General features: G+C 35.2%; 1 protein-coding gene across 11 annotated transcripts in view; it reads right to left on the bottom strand.

Annotated features, from left to right (window-relative positions):
• The window catches only part of NBEA (neurobeachin), a 521,005-nt gene that overhangs the window by 141,536 nt on the left and 366,223 nt on the right, over positions 1-13,246 (bottom strand). The gene's annotated exons all lie outside the window — the stretch shown is intronic.

Below are 13,246 nucleotides of genomic sequence, written 5' to 3' on the forward strand. Positions count from 1 at the left end.
ATGTCATCATCCTCTTGCTCCCCGTTGCCAAGATTTTTTGTTGGGCTTTCTTGGAAGGGAAATTGAGTCTACATTCCTATTCACAAGTGAATTTTGCAGCTGAATTTTTTGTGTTCAAGCAGTGAACTGTGCATTTCTGGGAAACCTTGACAACAACGCTACTGTTGGGTTCAGTTAGCCTGCTTAGCAGGCAACGACAAGCAGTTTGCCTACTATTTGGTCTTCAACTCATCCACTTGGGAGCAAGGATGGTGAAATGTTCCTATCTGTACTAGCCATTGCATCTCATTCAAACACCTTTGATCAAATTCTCAGCAGCCTCAACCAACCTGAACACACGAATGGAAATCTAATGCTCACACCTCTAACCTTTGCCTTTCAGCTGTTGCTTCTCTAACCCTTCAAGTGAACTTATTTTATATGTTCCTAAAAATAAAGAAATAAAAATAAAGAAATAAAAATCATATTGACAAGCTTCCTACATAATAGAGCAGCACACATTTTTTATTACCACCTTTTTATCTTTTCCTCTACCTATTCTATTTTTTTCATAATTTCTTGCTTTTGCCAAAATAAGACTGTAAAATGATGTCAGAATCACATAATTTTTATTTCTCTAAGGCAACATGGAAATGTATCTCACTGTATAAATATTAAACAAGATCAGTAACAAATAATGTAGGCTTGTGAATGAAGGCCTTGTAAGTCCCATGTTTGGTAACATTAACTTAAGAACATAGAGTACCATGCAATACAAGCAAATTCAGCAGTTTGTGCATCCAAAAAGACCTCATTCTGTCATTAGAAATTAATTTAGAAGGTAAGAAAATATTGGCCAAGGTGTCAATATAATTACCTACTCTTTTAAAGACTTGGCATGAACTTCATTATACTTGTTCCCTCTCAATTCCTGGATTCTCTCTGTTGTCTCACTCTTCTCAAGCATATCCTGTTTCCCATCCTAATAAAGCTTTCCCTTACTGTATAGATTGCATAAGCTTCTGGACAGGTTAACCTCTAGGTCAGTGAAGGATGCTGAAAAGGCTGTTTTTTTCACTGCCTGGGGCTCTGGAGAGCTGCTCTTGGAGAGCTACCTTATTTGCTTTCACAAAGCAATGACTTCTGCCCACAAAAGCAGCAGTTACAGTCAGGCTGGCTCGGCTCAAGTACAGTCAAGAGTAAGCCTGGAAAATGTTGACACTTGTAAGCATGATTCACAACCTGAGTCATGATGTGGGACAACTGTGCTTAGATGCACTGGTAGAGACTCATGGAAGTGGGATTTCCTGTTTAGTATGGTATTTATCTTTATATGAAGCAAACCCTACCTGCTTACACCTTAATTCAAACTTCTTTAAGCAAAGATCTTCCTGTCCTCTGATTTTCCTCTTTGATTCTATACATTGTTTTTTTATTCCCCTCCCTTCAATGAAATAAATTTTACCAGAAGTTTTGAAAGTAATTATTCCTGCAAAATTCTAATGGTTTTCATTTCAAATTCATTCTCTTTGATATATTTGCCCTAATCCCCATTCTATCCAGTGATTTTTTTTTTCTCACACAAACACAATGTATTTTGGTTATCTTCTTGTTTATGTTATATTTCTCCTATTCCACAAAGCTATATAAACTTAAATTGATATTAAAATTGGATTTTAATTGAATCACTATCTTTTTGCCTTCACAACTGATCATCACGATACTACAGGGTCAGTGTGAGGTTGGAGTTCAAATTCCTTGTGCATTTGCTAAACTCAAACATACCAATTGTTGCTTCTTAAGCAGTCCAACATGTCCACTCTATGACTGATCTGCACATATGGAATATGGCAAAAGGTCTTCAGTCAACACTTTTTTAAAACTTCTAGTAAACAGACAGTCCAACTGGGCAGCCTGCCTCCCCCCTCCTCCCCCCCCCCCGAATCTGGTAGACCACCAGGAAAAATGGAAGGGCATGACAACAAAAAGGAAAGTCTACCACTAACACCAGTGAGCTCAACAAAGAATTTATTGCCCAACCAGCAACTCAACTTCTTGGTTTCAATTTCTGCTAAATGATTATCAATACAGTACTCTTGAGTGGCTGACTAAAATGAGAAATGAGTTCATGCAACTAAAGTTTGGTCAGCGCAAAAGAATGACATATAAGTTTCACTGATGTAATTAGCATCATCATTTTTAGATTGTGCTTGATTTGGACCATTAATCTTAAATATTTTATGAAAGGTTTAAAAATGATATATAACAGATGTACTCTGACTAACCATGAGCAGATTACCCAGAAAACAACTACACCTGACAACTGCAATATTTTAACAGCACAAAAACACATTTCCAGCAAACCATTCTTTAAACGTGTAACAATCTTTCTTCAAAGAAAACAACTGTTCATTCTTAGGCATTTTTTAGTTTATCAGCCATTGTAGTTTGTCATGCTCCTTTAACACAGAACAAGCAAACCAGCACCACCACCACCAACAAAACAGAAAACCTTACAAAATGTGCAAAATTCTGGGTTTCATCTGTGAAATTAATTCTATCTAGGGATTTCAATGATAAGTATGTGTTGCCAGTTTAGCAAACCTCTTGTAACACAGCCTACTTTACTCCATGCAACCGGTATGGAAGGTATGTAAGTAGGTAATATATGTGTTAAATGTTATCAAAAGTTAAAACTTATCACAACTGTATTGCCAGTGAACCTCAAACCAGGTCAGATTTCATACTGCCATAAATCATCATGTACAAATTGTCCTCAAAGCACATATTTATGGCAGGAATCAAGAACAAAGCATAAAGCTAAACATGCCCCTCACCACAGTTTGAGAACAAATTCTGTTTATTTAAAACAACTTAAGCGTAACTGCTACATTATGATACAATTGTTCTCAGCAAAACAGTCAGTTTTTCAAAGTGTATATTTCTCTATACACATTCAATACAAACAGCTTTTCTCCAGCACTCTTACCTTCTGATAGTTATCATCTTGGGTTTATAGCACTGCCCTACAAGTTCCTTCTAGGAACTCTACAAGTTCCTTTGGGCTCCGCACAAATTCAGAAGTAGGAATGAAGTCACCGGCAGACCTTCTGTCCACTTTTATCTTCATGAGACAAAAACTGAGTAGAATTTTTGTTTTGTTTTCATTTCTTTCCCGGTGAAAATACTGATTTTGAAAAATGGTATTGATACTGCAAACTTCACCGTGGGGATAGGTTAGGCTAGAGGCAAACTTAAGGTCTGCTGGTGACCACTTCCTCTGGCTTAACATACTAACTCAGGAATGCTATCTTCCATGATTTACTTCTGTGAACTACAGATACCTTCTCACCCACCATGTTGTGATTGTTGTCCTGCACAAACCTCAGGTGGTTTTCACAAAACCAGACGAAAACAATAATTCATTCTCAGTAAAACTATTTTTCTACTCATGCAGCCAGTAAGAAGGATGTGAACTGTATTTTCTAAGCAGTTGTTTTCCATCCTTATATAATGCTTTTTGTAAAATGTTTGCCAATCATTCAGAGGTATAATTGTCAATCTTTTTTTTTTTTTCTTTTTCCCTATGAAGGTAAATTTTGTTTAAGCACTGAAAAAAGATGAAAAAGTCCTTCAAGTCTGGATGCAGAGTTAGAAGACAAAGATGGGAAAAGCAGATGTAACTGAAGACAGATGTAATTGAAGACTATTATTACTGAACACCAATGTTGAGATAATTGTAAAAACAACAATTCTGCTTGGATATCTGTGATTCCAGCAGGTGAAGTGACAAACTGTGCAGCTCCTATGCACCCCATTGCTTTGTGACTTCAGAGTTATGTTAGCATCTTGGAAAAAAAGATTTTAAAAACCATCCTGGCAAACAAATGCATGAGCACTTCTTGAAGAGATGACAAGTCCCACTAATGTCAGTGGATTTACTTGCTTTAGAGACTCACTCAAGACAAATTACAGTGAGAATGTACATCTAATGTTAAATAAAGGTTGATACCCAAGCTTCAGTACTGATTTATTTTTTTCATTGCTTCCTACCTGCAAAGTTATAAGGTATATTCTTCCCAACTTTTAAATCTATCTTCCCACAAAATATCACTTGCTATCAGAACTTAACTTGCAGAATTAAAATCTGCAAACAATTTTTACTGAAAGCTATAAAGGAAACCTAACCTTAACTGTTGAGGTTAGCAACAAAAAAACAAATGTGAGCAATTTAATAGCTGTACATCTAAGCGGCTTACTGCAAGTCTGGGAAGAGTTAATAACTAAATAAGGACCATACTAAAGTCAATATCCCTAAAGTTACAGATCCCATTTTTAATTTCTATTCCTCCCTATGTTTTTAAACAGATGTACCAAGCTAATATCTTTGTAATTAGTCTGTGGTACACTGAATAGCAAATTATTTCAGTTTTCTCAGATTGACTCAATACCACATGCTCCCATACATGTCCAAAGTGGAATGCACAATATAACCATTTTACAGAAGTCTCAGGAATCAGACAGCAGCAGAATAAATCACTCTGTGAACAAGCTGTGTACCAGGCTTCATTAGTTATAATTACCCCCAAAATATGCTCAGCAGAATGCACCCGTGTCATCTGGGAGTGACACACAATAGAGTGGGCAACTTATAAACTCCTCCAAGCACAGAAAGAGTCCATAAAACAACTGGCTTGTGCATTTGGATTCATGTGATAACACCTCCTATTGCATAAGCCACCAGATGACACAGATGGGGCAAATCCAAACAAGGAACATTTCTTTTGTATAGGCATTGGACTTCATTTGATGCCTATTCAACTAACAAGCTAGGAAACCTGACTATGAAACACTAGATCTTTGTCCTTTTTATTTCCCAGATTGTGCTACACTTGCTCGAAATAATGAAACGTAGTTTTAAATACTTCAAACATAATGTCCTAAGAAAAACAAAACAAAACAGGAATGTTAAATTTAACATACTTATGCATAGGCAGAAACAAACACTCATCCCCAAACTTTAAAGGGAAACATTTTGAACATATGTTAAACAGCATCTCCATTTCATACATCATAGTATGAAAAGAAGTAAATACTGGTAGAAGTTCTTTGAGAACACATATCAGCAGATTTTTTTTGCTGTAGAAAAGAATATTAATTAATCCTATATTCACATATTAGATCACCTTTCCTTTAATGATTATTACAGAACCAACCACATTACAGTTAATGCAACATAGATCTCAACTTCATTATGTACTCTTTTTTTTTTTCTGCCTCCTGTACTTTCTGCCAATCATAACAACTATTTTCTATCTGGGACATTCCAATCTCATACCAAATGCACTTTTCCCCCTCCTATTCTTATTATTTACTTTCTTGTATCCATAATTCATTCAATTTCCGGTCTTCTTGTTAAATGCTTTTTCACCTTATTTTTGTAATTTTTTATTATTGTCCACTGCTACAGAGATTTGATCATGTGAAAATCTTGAAGGTAAATCCTTGTTTATTGAAACTAACTTATGCTTTACTCAGAGGGAAGGTGATATTCATATACAGTTAACCATACAGACTGATTTAACAGCAAATATAACGTGCAAGTTAAACTTGCTCATATATGTCAGTAATTTAATACAAACATGGGAATTTGTATTGTCTGGAGGTTAACATATAAGCCAGTGCATACACACACACATTGACATGAATTCTCATGTATTTATTTACTTGCATATTCAAACGTGTAAGCACATACAAATACACCCACATATACTCAAAGAACTCCCTACACCTTTAGGTGGCATACACAGTGTTTAAGCTCAGTTACTTTTTCAATGTGCTATTAAAGAACCACGTAATGTCCCCATGCCTGTTAGCTTCTTCCAAGACAGCCCAGAACATAAGTCCAAAACTCTGATTTAAATTAGTAACTTAACTACATGACACTGAGTGGCATTGAGTTCTGTGAAACTGCTCATATCTATAAGCTAAATAATTGATTATTTTTATACACTGGACTCTAGCTGTGTTCACGGATTTAGAACATGAAATGTCACATATAGAACTGAGCATAGCTATGATAGGTAAGTTCAATTAAGGTCTCTTATAAACAGCATCAGGTAACCTGTGATCAGTCACATCCGTGCATCAGCAATACTGCATGGATGCAAGCAAGGACAGAATTTGTCCCAGTTTGGCCCCATTTCCGTGTAGTGCAACCAAGAGGTCAGTTTTCAGTATTCACACAGTCAACACTGGCCAAATCCATACAGTGTTCACAGGCAGAGTGGCAGCATTTCCTATTTTTAATACATCAGAGAACCACAAACAATTGGTGAATATGAGCTGCTAGGGTATTATTTGAAGTTACTGCCTTCTCCTCATTTTCTACTTTTTTTTAAAGAAACAGATATTGAAACTATCCCAGCTAATAATTTCATTCTGACACTCGAGTTTAAAAGGTTAAGTTACTATCTGAAGAAAGGTAATCTGGCTGCCTTTCATAGCAGCCTGCAAGCTCTGCAATCTGCATAGAGAGGGGCATTTGTCATCATTAGCTGAGCAGTGACAGCTGGCACCTAGGGTGTCCCAGATTCAAGAAGTGGCAAAGGCGCTCTTTTACCTTAAGTTGCCATTAAGTATAGCATGCTTCATAAGGAGCAATATTTTCTTTTTGCTATACAGCATGAAATAACAGCAGTGAATGCATCTGTGTTTACTTCAGCATGGAGAATGAGCTGATATACAATTAGCAGTTGTCTTTAGACAACAAGACACTAGGTTTATATTACAAACAAATATCCAATGTAACTTGAAAATAATGACGATTGTGTCAATATTAGTGCAGTATATTTTCTTCAAAGATATTCCAGACTGATTGACTCATAAACTTTAAGGACATGAAAAATTGTGAATAAAACACACTTTTTAACTAGAGGTATGGTACTGTCACTTCAAGCCAGGAAGGCCTAATTACTTAAAACAGACAGGTTATTAGCTACAGGGAAAAGAAAAAAAAATAGTACTACATTGGAATACAAGTTAATGCAGTACATTACTGCTTTGAAAGAATACCTGATGGAGCACTATTTTAACAGCAGCATTAGAAACTTAAAGCATATCCTTATTCTTATTCATTTAACAGTTTCCCACAATATTTTTTTCAAAACAGTTCCATGAGGTTTTGCAAACGTATAAATATTTAAGAGTGTATTTAATGAACGCAATGTGTAAAAGCCTATGAAAGAAGTTGGTTTCATACCAGCATCAATTATTCAATTTATGAAAGACAGAAGAAATGGTTTATAAACATTAAAAGACCCTGATTTGGTTATTTTTATAGAAACAAAATACAAAGCTAAAAACTAATACGGTTTGACATTTAAAAAAAAAAAGGAAATTTAAAAAATAAGAAAAAAAAATCTCACTTCTCCACAGTCTCTCAAATTTGGAAACATAATCCATAATGCTAGATTTTGCATTATTATGTAAACTAGTTTTTCACAAATAAAACTAATTTTTGTGTTAATGTAAAATCTATGCAAATACATGCAGTCATTTATCAGGAAAGCTGACAAGCATTCCATATTGGAGAGGGAAAATGAAACTGCCTCAAGAATAGAGGCAATTAATTATTTCTGTATTTTCTCTTCCTCTGTCTTGAGGCACAAAAGTTATCCATCCAGTTAAAACAGCAAATGAAATAAAGAGATTTTTTTTTATTTAAACACATATGGCTTTTGCCTGCAATACTGATCACCACAAGGTCTACAGATGCCCGTGGCTAAATTGTACACTGGCAGATGCACACAGGGGAAAACTGTGTTAATGCAGCGTGGTGAACAAAACAAATGAAGAACTGAATTTCGGGGGGGGGGGGGGGAAGAAGGGACTTCTTTCACCCCATCGAAATACGCAGTTTGCCTATCAAGAATGGATTAAGTTAGTAATAAATCTAACCTGAAAAGTTTTTTCTTCATCTACTACATAAAAAAAAGCTAAATAGGATGTGTAGAAGAAATCATCAACAAAGGTCCACACAATTTTGTAAGGTACAGATTATAAATAATGGGTTTGCCAAGATAAATGGTTATATTATTTCATCTTTACAATTAAGGACTAATAATACATAATGAATGTACTGACTGAATATAATGAGAAAACTATTGTCCAACATACTTGCCATCATTTTTTTACTTCTTAAAGAACCAATCTGTTGAAATATAGCCGAAAACTGCAAGCGTTATGGCGCAACCTAGCATATGCGATATACTCCTGTGTAACTCAGAGTGCTAGTAAGAGTTCTACATATGCTAACGGTTTCCTTTTATAAGCTTATTTTCAAAACTGAAGCTAAATATAGCCCTTTGTACCCAGAAATAATTTGCAGAAGAAAAAAACAACAAAAACAAAATAATGGAGATGGTAAAACTTTCACTGAAATAAGACAGAATCATTTAGGTTGCAGTAACTTCTCTCTTAATAGGCCTGTACACATGGCATAACTTTAAAATTACCACAGTAATGGCCAAACAAAAAGTAGGAAGGAAAATATTTACAATCTATTTTTGACAAGGACACATCACACAACAGAAGTAAATTTACCTCATTAAAACCAGTACTTCTAGGAAAATAAATAAATAATAAAGTCCTGGAAGTTTCCTTTAGTGTTATGAAATAATTATTCCAAATCACTTGAAACTGTAAATAAAGAAGGTTTAAAAAATGTTAAATAATAAAGATATCTTCTTTACCTCATCCAAAACTAAGGAGACTTCATTAACATTGTTAACATTGTCACCACCCTACCAGATACACCAAATTTTTTTTCATCTTTTCAATGGTACTAGTGTATTATAAACTATAACATGCTCAAATGGCAAAATCTATTTCTATTATTAAGAGAAATTGACAGCAATACTGCTGTAAGATAAACACAGATATTTACATAAGCAGCTAGTATTTCTCTATCAACAAATGTATTGGAAATTTACAAAATTACAAGACTATGTCACTTCTATAGTCGTTGCCATTTCAATGATACTGTCATTATGCCACAAAGCACCCATTTCTGTATACTTTATCCTAGAGCTATGGTGAAAAAATTATAGAAAAAAGTAGGAAGAACGGTAGGTGACCTAAGTTAAATTTTCATACCCACGTAAGAAGAGAACCAGAGTGATTTGCTGCTCTTAATAAGAGACGTGATCCACCCTCAGACAAAAAGTTTACACTCTGCAATGACAATATTCCACCAGTTAAGAAAAAGTGTTCAGAGCGGTGGTGGGAACATCGATTCATTTTAAAGGCCAGAAGGTTTTAGGATCAAGCTTTTCCTGAAAAGATCTCTCCCTTTCTTCCTTAAATAATAAGTTGGTTGACATGTTTATATTATAGTTACAACTAACATATATTTTAGGAACAATGAATAAGTGTTTTTTAGCAAGTGGGTTGCTTATATTTAAGACTGTTAAAAGATCCTGAACCTTTTGGGAGTTCTAGAAATAGTCATGAATATATGAAAGTAAGTACACGAGAAGTACAGTTTTGAGATTTTGAAATCCCTCATTTCTATGAATAAACTTATCCTCCTTGTAAAAGCTTTAGAGCAGATTAGGAAAAGTATTTTTGTGAGAGCATCCTGTTAAATACAAAAAAAAAAAAAACAAAACAAAACAGCACTGTCCTTTCTCAGGAAGTTAAATCAACACTATCATCGCTAAAACACAATGAAATTAAGTGGGAAGTCCTGCTTGACAGAAGAGTAGATGCTCAGGCCAAAAATATATTTTCCTTATTATACTTACCAACACATGCATTTGATATTTTAAATATTGTGAAGGTACGCCATATTCATACTAGTCATAAATTATAACCTCCAAGCGTTATCCTGCTTCGGCCCCAATCCTGCAAATAACAGATCGTGGACTTAACCAACTGTTAGGCTAAAGAAGCCACTGACCTCATCAGAACCAGCCAACTGTTTAGCTAACCATGTGTGTGTTGGCAGGATCAGGGCCTTCATAAGGTTCAATGAAACGTATTAATCACTCATGACCAACTCACTCAACTCCTCCCTTCACCCTTATTTTGAAAGAAAATATCTGAAAGCTGTACACTACATTAAAAAATAGAAGTCTGCATTAAAATATGCAAGGCATGTCTTTTTATAGCTAAGTTGAGATAAAGTGAGTTACATAGGTGATTTACCATACCCATGCTATTGTAAGGGGAGAGAACAGGTTTAGTTCTGACTACGAGGGGCTAAATGTATATTATATGTAGCATGAAAACCAGCAATAAACACACAACATGACAAAATGTATATGAAAAATGGTGCTTGATAATAGCTGTATGTAGGTTAGCACTCAAAGATGTCAAGCAATGTGTTTTCTGCTGATTTCAGCAGCTCTGGCAACTACCTACAAGAGTGCGTAGTTGAGTTTGCCTGTCGATACGAAACCAGCTTACATAAAAAAACCAGTCGTAGAAGTATATCTGTTCAAGACATACCACCCCTACATTTCGGCTGGATTAATAAGATGTTGGGTTACTCAAAAAAACACACAAACAAGCTGAGTGATGTCATAATTTATATAATGATACATTTCAAATGCTACCACACTTTAGTTTCGACTTGCATGCATTTTCTATGGTCTAGTACTCCTTCAGACAACATATTGCAGGGATAGAAGTTACCAAGGGGAAAGGTTAGTTTAGAGATGAAGCCTTAGGAAGCTGATCATCCAATGCATACAGCTTTATTTTCAAGGTCAATGTTGAATATTTTCAGTCATTTAATCATATACAGCATGAAACAGTAATGAGAGTTCTGCAGTGTTGGATGACCTGCTACAGATGTAGTAGATTAAAAGGCGCTAATCCCCACTGATTCCATACTCCTCTCAGTTCAGCAGAAAAGAGCATTCTCAAAGCAGATCTCTCTCTCTTTTTTCTTTTCTTTTTTTTTTTTTTATATATATATATATATTTAAAAAAGGCAATGTTAGACTCCCTAAATGAAATGCTGTACTTTAAGGAATGTCTGGCTTTGGAGAAGCTGATGTAGAAGTGAACCAAATGAATAATTCAATGCATTTTTTCTTGCTTGGATGTTTCTGCGGTTCTAGCTAAAATCACAATTTGCAGTTGTGCAAGCTCTATGTTTACTTTTGAGATGTAACTTTTTAAAGACAACAAATCAATTACTGGTTTTTCCTTTAACAGATCGCAGATTAAAAGAATTTAAAGCATTAACAGTTCGGCTGTATGACCTAGAATGACAAAGTCCAAAACTAATACAAACTCTTTTCATGTTTTTATTTTTAATGGGAAGAGAATACATATACATGCTAAGTTTAACACTAACGAATGCTAATTGTCTCCTGCAAAAAGGAGCTATATCACGTTTTCTTAAAATAGTAAAAAACATCTGCAGAAAACTACAGATAACTGAAGGAAAATATTTGCGTGCATAATTCTACATAAATTTATATCGCAAAATCTAAGTCCTGGAGCATATAACATCACTAAAATAAAGCTTTTGCAAACACTCTAGCAACTTACTTTTAAGCTTTCTATTTCATTGTTCCTAAGTTTGAAAGTGTAGTCAAAAAGTAAAATGCAAATAGGAATACAAACACTTGTAAGTACCGTCAACCTCTATCACAAAAAATGATGTTGCGTATTTTATATAAAGTGACATTTAAAGCAAACTCTCCACAAATATCTGTCTTTAGTTTTCCTACTTGGAAAAAAAAAAAAAAAGTAAATTTATTGTTGCTGGCAGGATGATATGGATGAAATAACCAGGATGAATTAAGGGGGGGAAGGGGAGAATGAGGATCCAAGAAATCAGATACATTCAGTGAGCCTTCAAACTCACTTCAGCAGTAGGGATAAATAATTTAATCAACTCAGCTTCATTTTTTCCTAGCTCCCTAGTGCAATAGACAGATATTAAAAAATAAAACTTTAAAATTCATGAGCAGTTGTGTGTGGAAGAACTATCACTACATAATAAGAAATATAAAGTGATATCAATGTAAGCACTTTGGGTGTATATGCATCAGCATGTGGATTTTAACTCATGCTTTTCACCATATGAAAATAAATTATTGGTGAAATGTATAAAAGCGACTTTTTTTTTTTTTTAAATTTATATTTTGGTGGTGTGGGCGACTACCTGCAGTCATACATTTTCAACACTATTTGGCTTTCTGGCTAATAAGAACACTGCATGACAAGGCATTGTAGTTAGAAAGATTTGAAATAACAAGTAGAGTTCAACAAATGCAGCTATAGTACTCTAATTAGGGGAAAATATCTAGAAAACAGTAATTTGGTAAAAGTCACCAATATCATAAGGTACTATTATCATGACAAACGATCAATCATCATTTTAATTAGGTGATTTTAATCTCAATTTACCAGAACAACTCAATCCATATAAAAATAAAACTCAGTGGTGAAAAGGTGTTCCTTCCTTTTATAATTTATTAAGGACACGTTAATAACTACAAAGAAAAAGTAACTGTGCTAAGTGGTCAGACGCCTGGAATATATTCATATTTTATATGTTGTAAAGTCAGATATATCATCATTTTCAGAATCCAAAGCAAACCACCGACTTTGTGTCATTTGAAACGATCAGGTCACCTTAACAGTCACATTTCAGTGGTTGACTGGTGTCAGGCATGCCTAAATCCACATATTTTCAAGCTATCAAGTGTTTATTTTTGTGTGTGTGAAATGAAATGATGTAGTGAAATTGATCGTAACCTTTAGTGGTAAACATAACCCAGCCAAGGCTAAGCCTGATAGGCACAACAGTTCCCACAGCCGCCGAGATACAATACATATAACCTGCATTATTTGACACGGGGGGTTAATCTTAACGTTATATAGGGACGGCTGTGATTTGGCAGAGAAGAAGTAATTTTAATTTCGATTAATTTTCCTACATTACGAAAGTTCAGCTTCCTGGCGGTTAAAAGGGGCGAGATATCGCCTCTTGCCTTTAGAAACTGGATTTCCTGAGCGAAAACCCACCGGGTGAAAACAAACAAAACCTTCCCCGAAACATTTCCATCTTCAACGTGCAGCTGAAGGCTCCACTCGCACTTCGGAGTTTGGGACTGCGTGTCATCCCACAGGAAACGGCTGCTCCCCTTGGCGGAGATGGGGGGAGCGAGCCAAACCCCTTTTGTCCGTCCGCCTCAACTTTCGTTTTTTACGCGGCGGCGGTGCGCGACCTCGCAGGGAAAGG

The sequence above is a fragment of the Anser cygnoides genome, chromosome 1 (genome assembly GCF_040182565.1).
Source record: "Anser cygnoides isolate HZ-2024a breed goose chromosome 1, Taihu_goose_T2T_genome, whole genome shotgun sequence".
NCBI classification, from domain to species: Eukaryota; Metazoa; Chordata; class Aves; order Anseriformes; family Anatidae; genus Anser; species Anser cygnoides.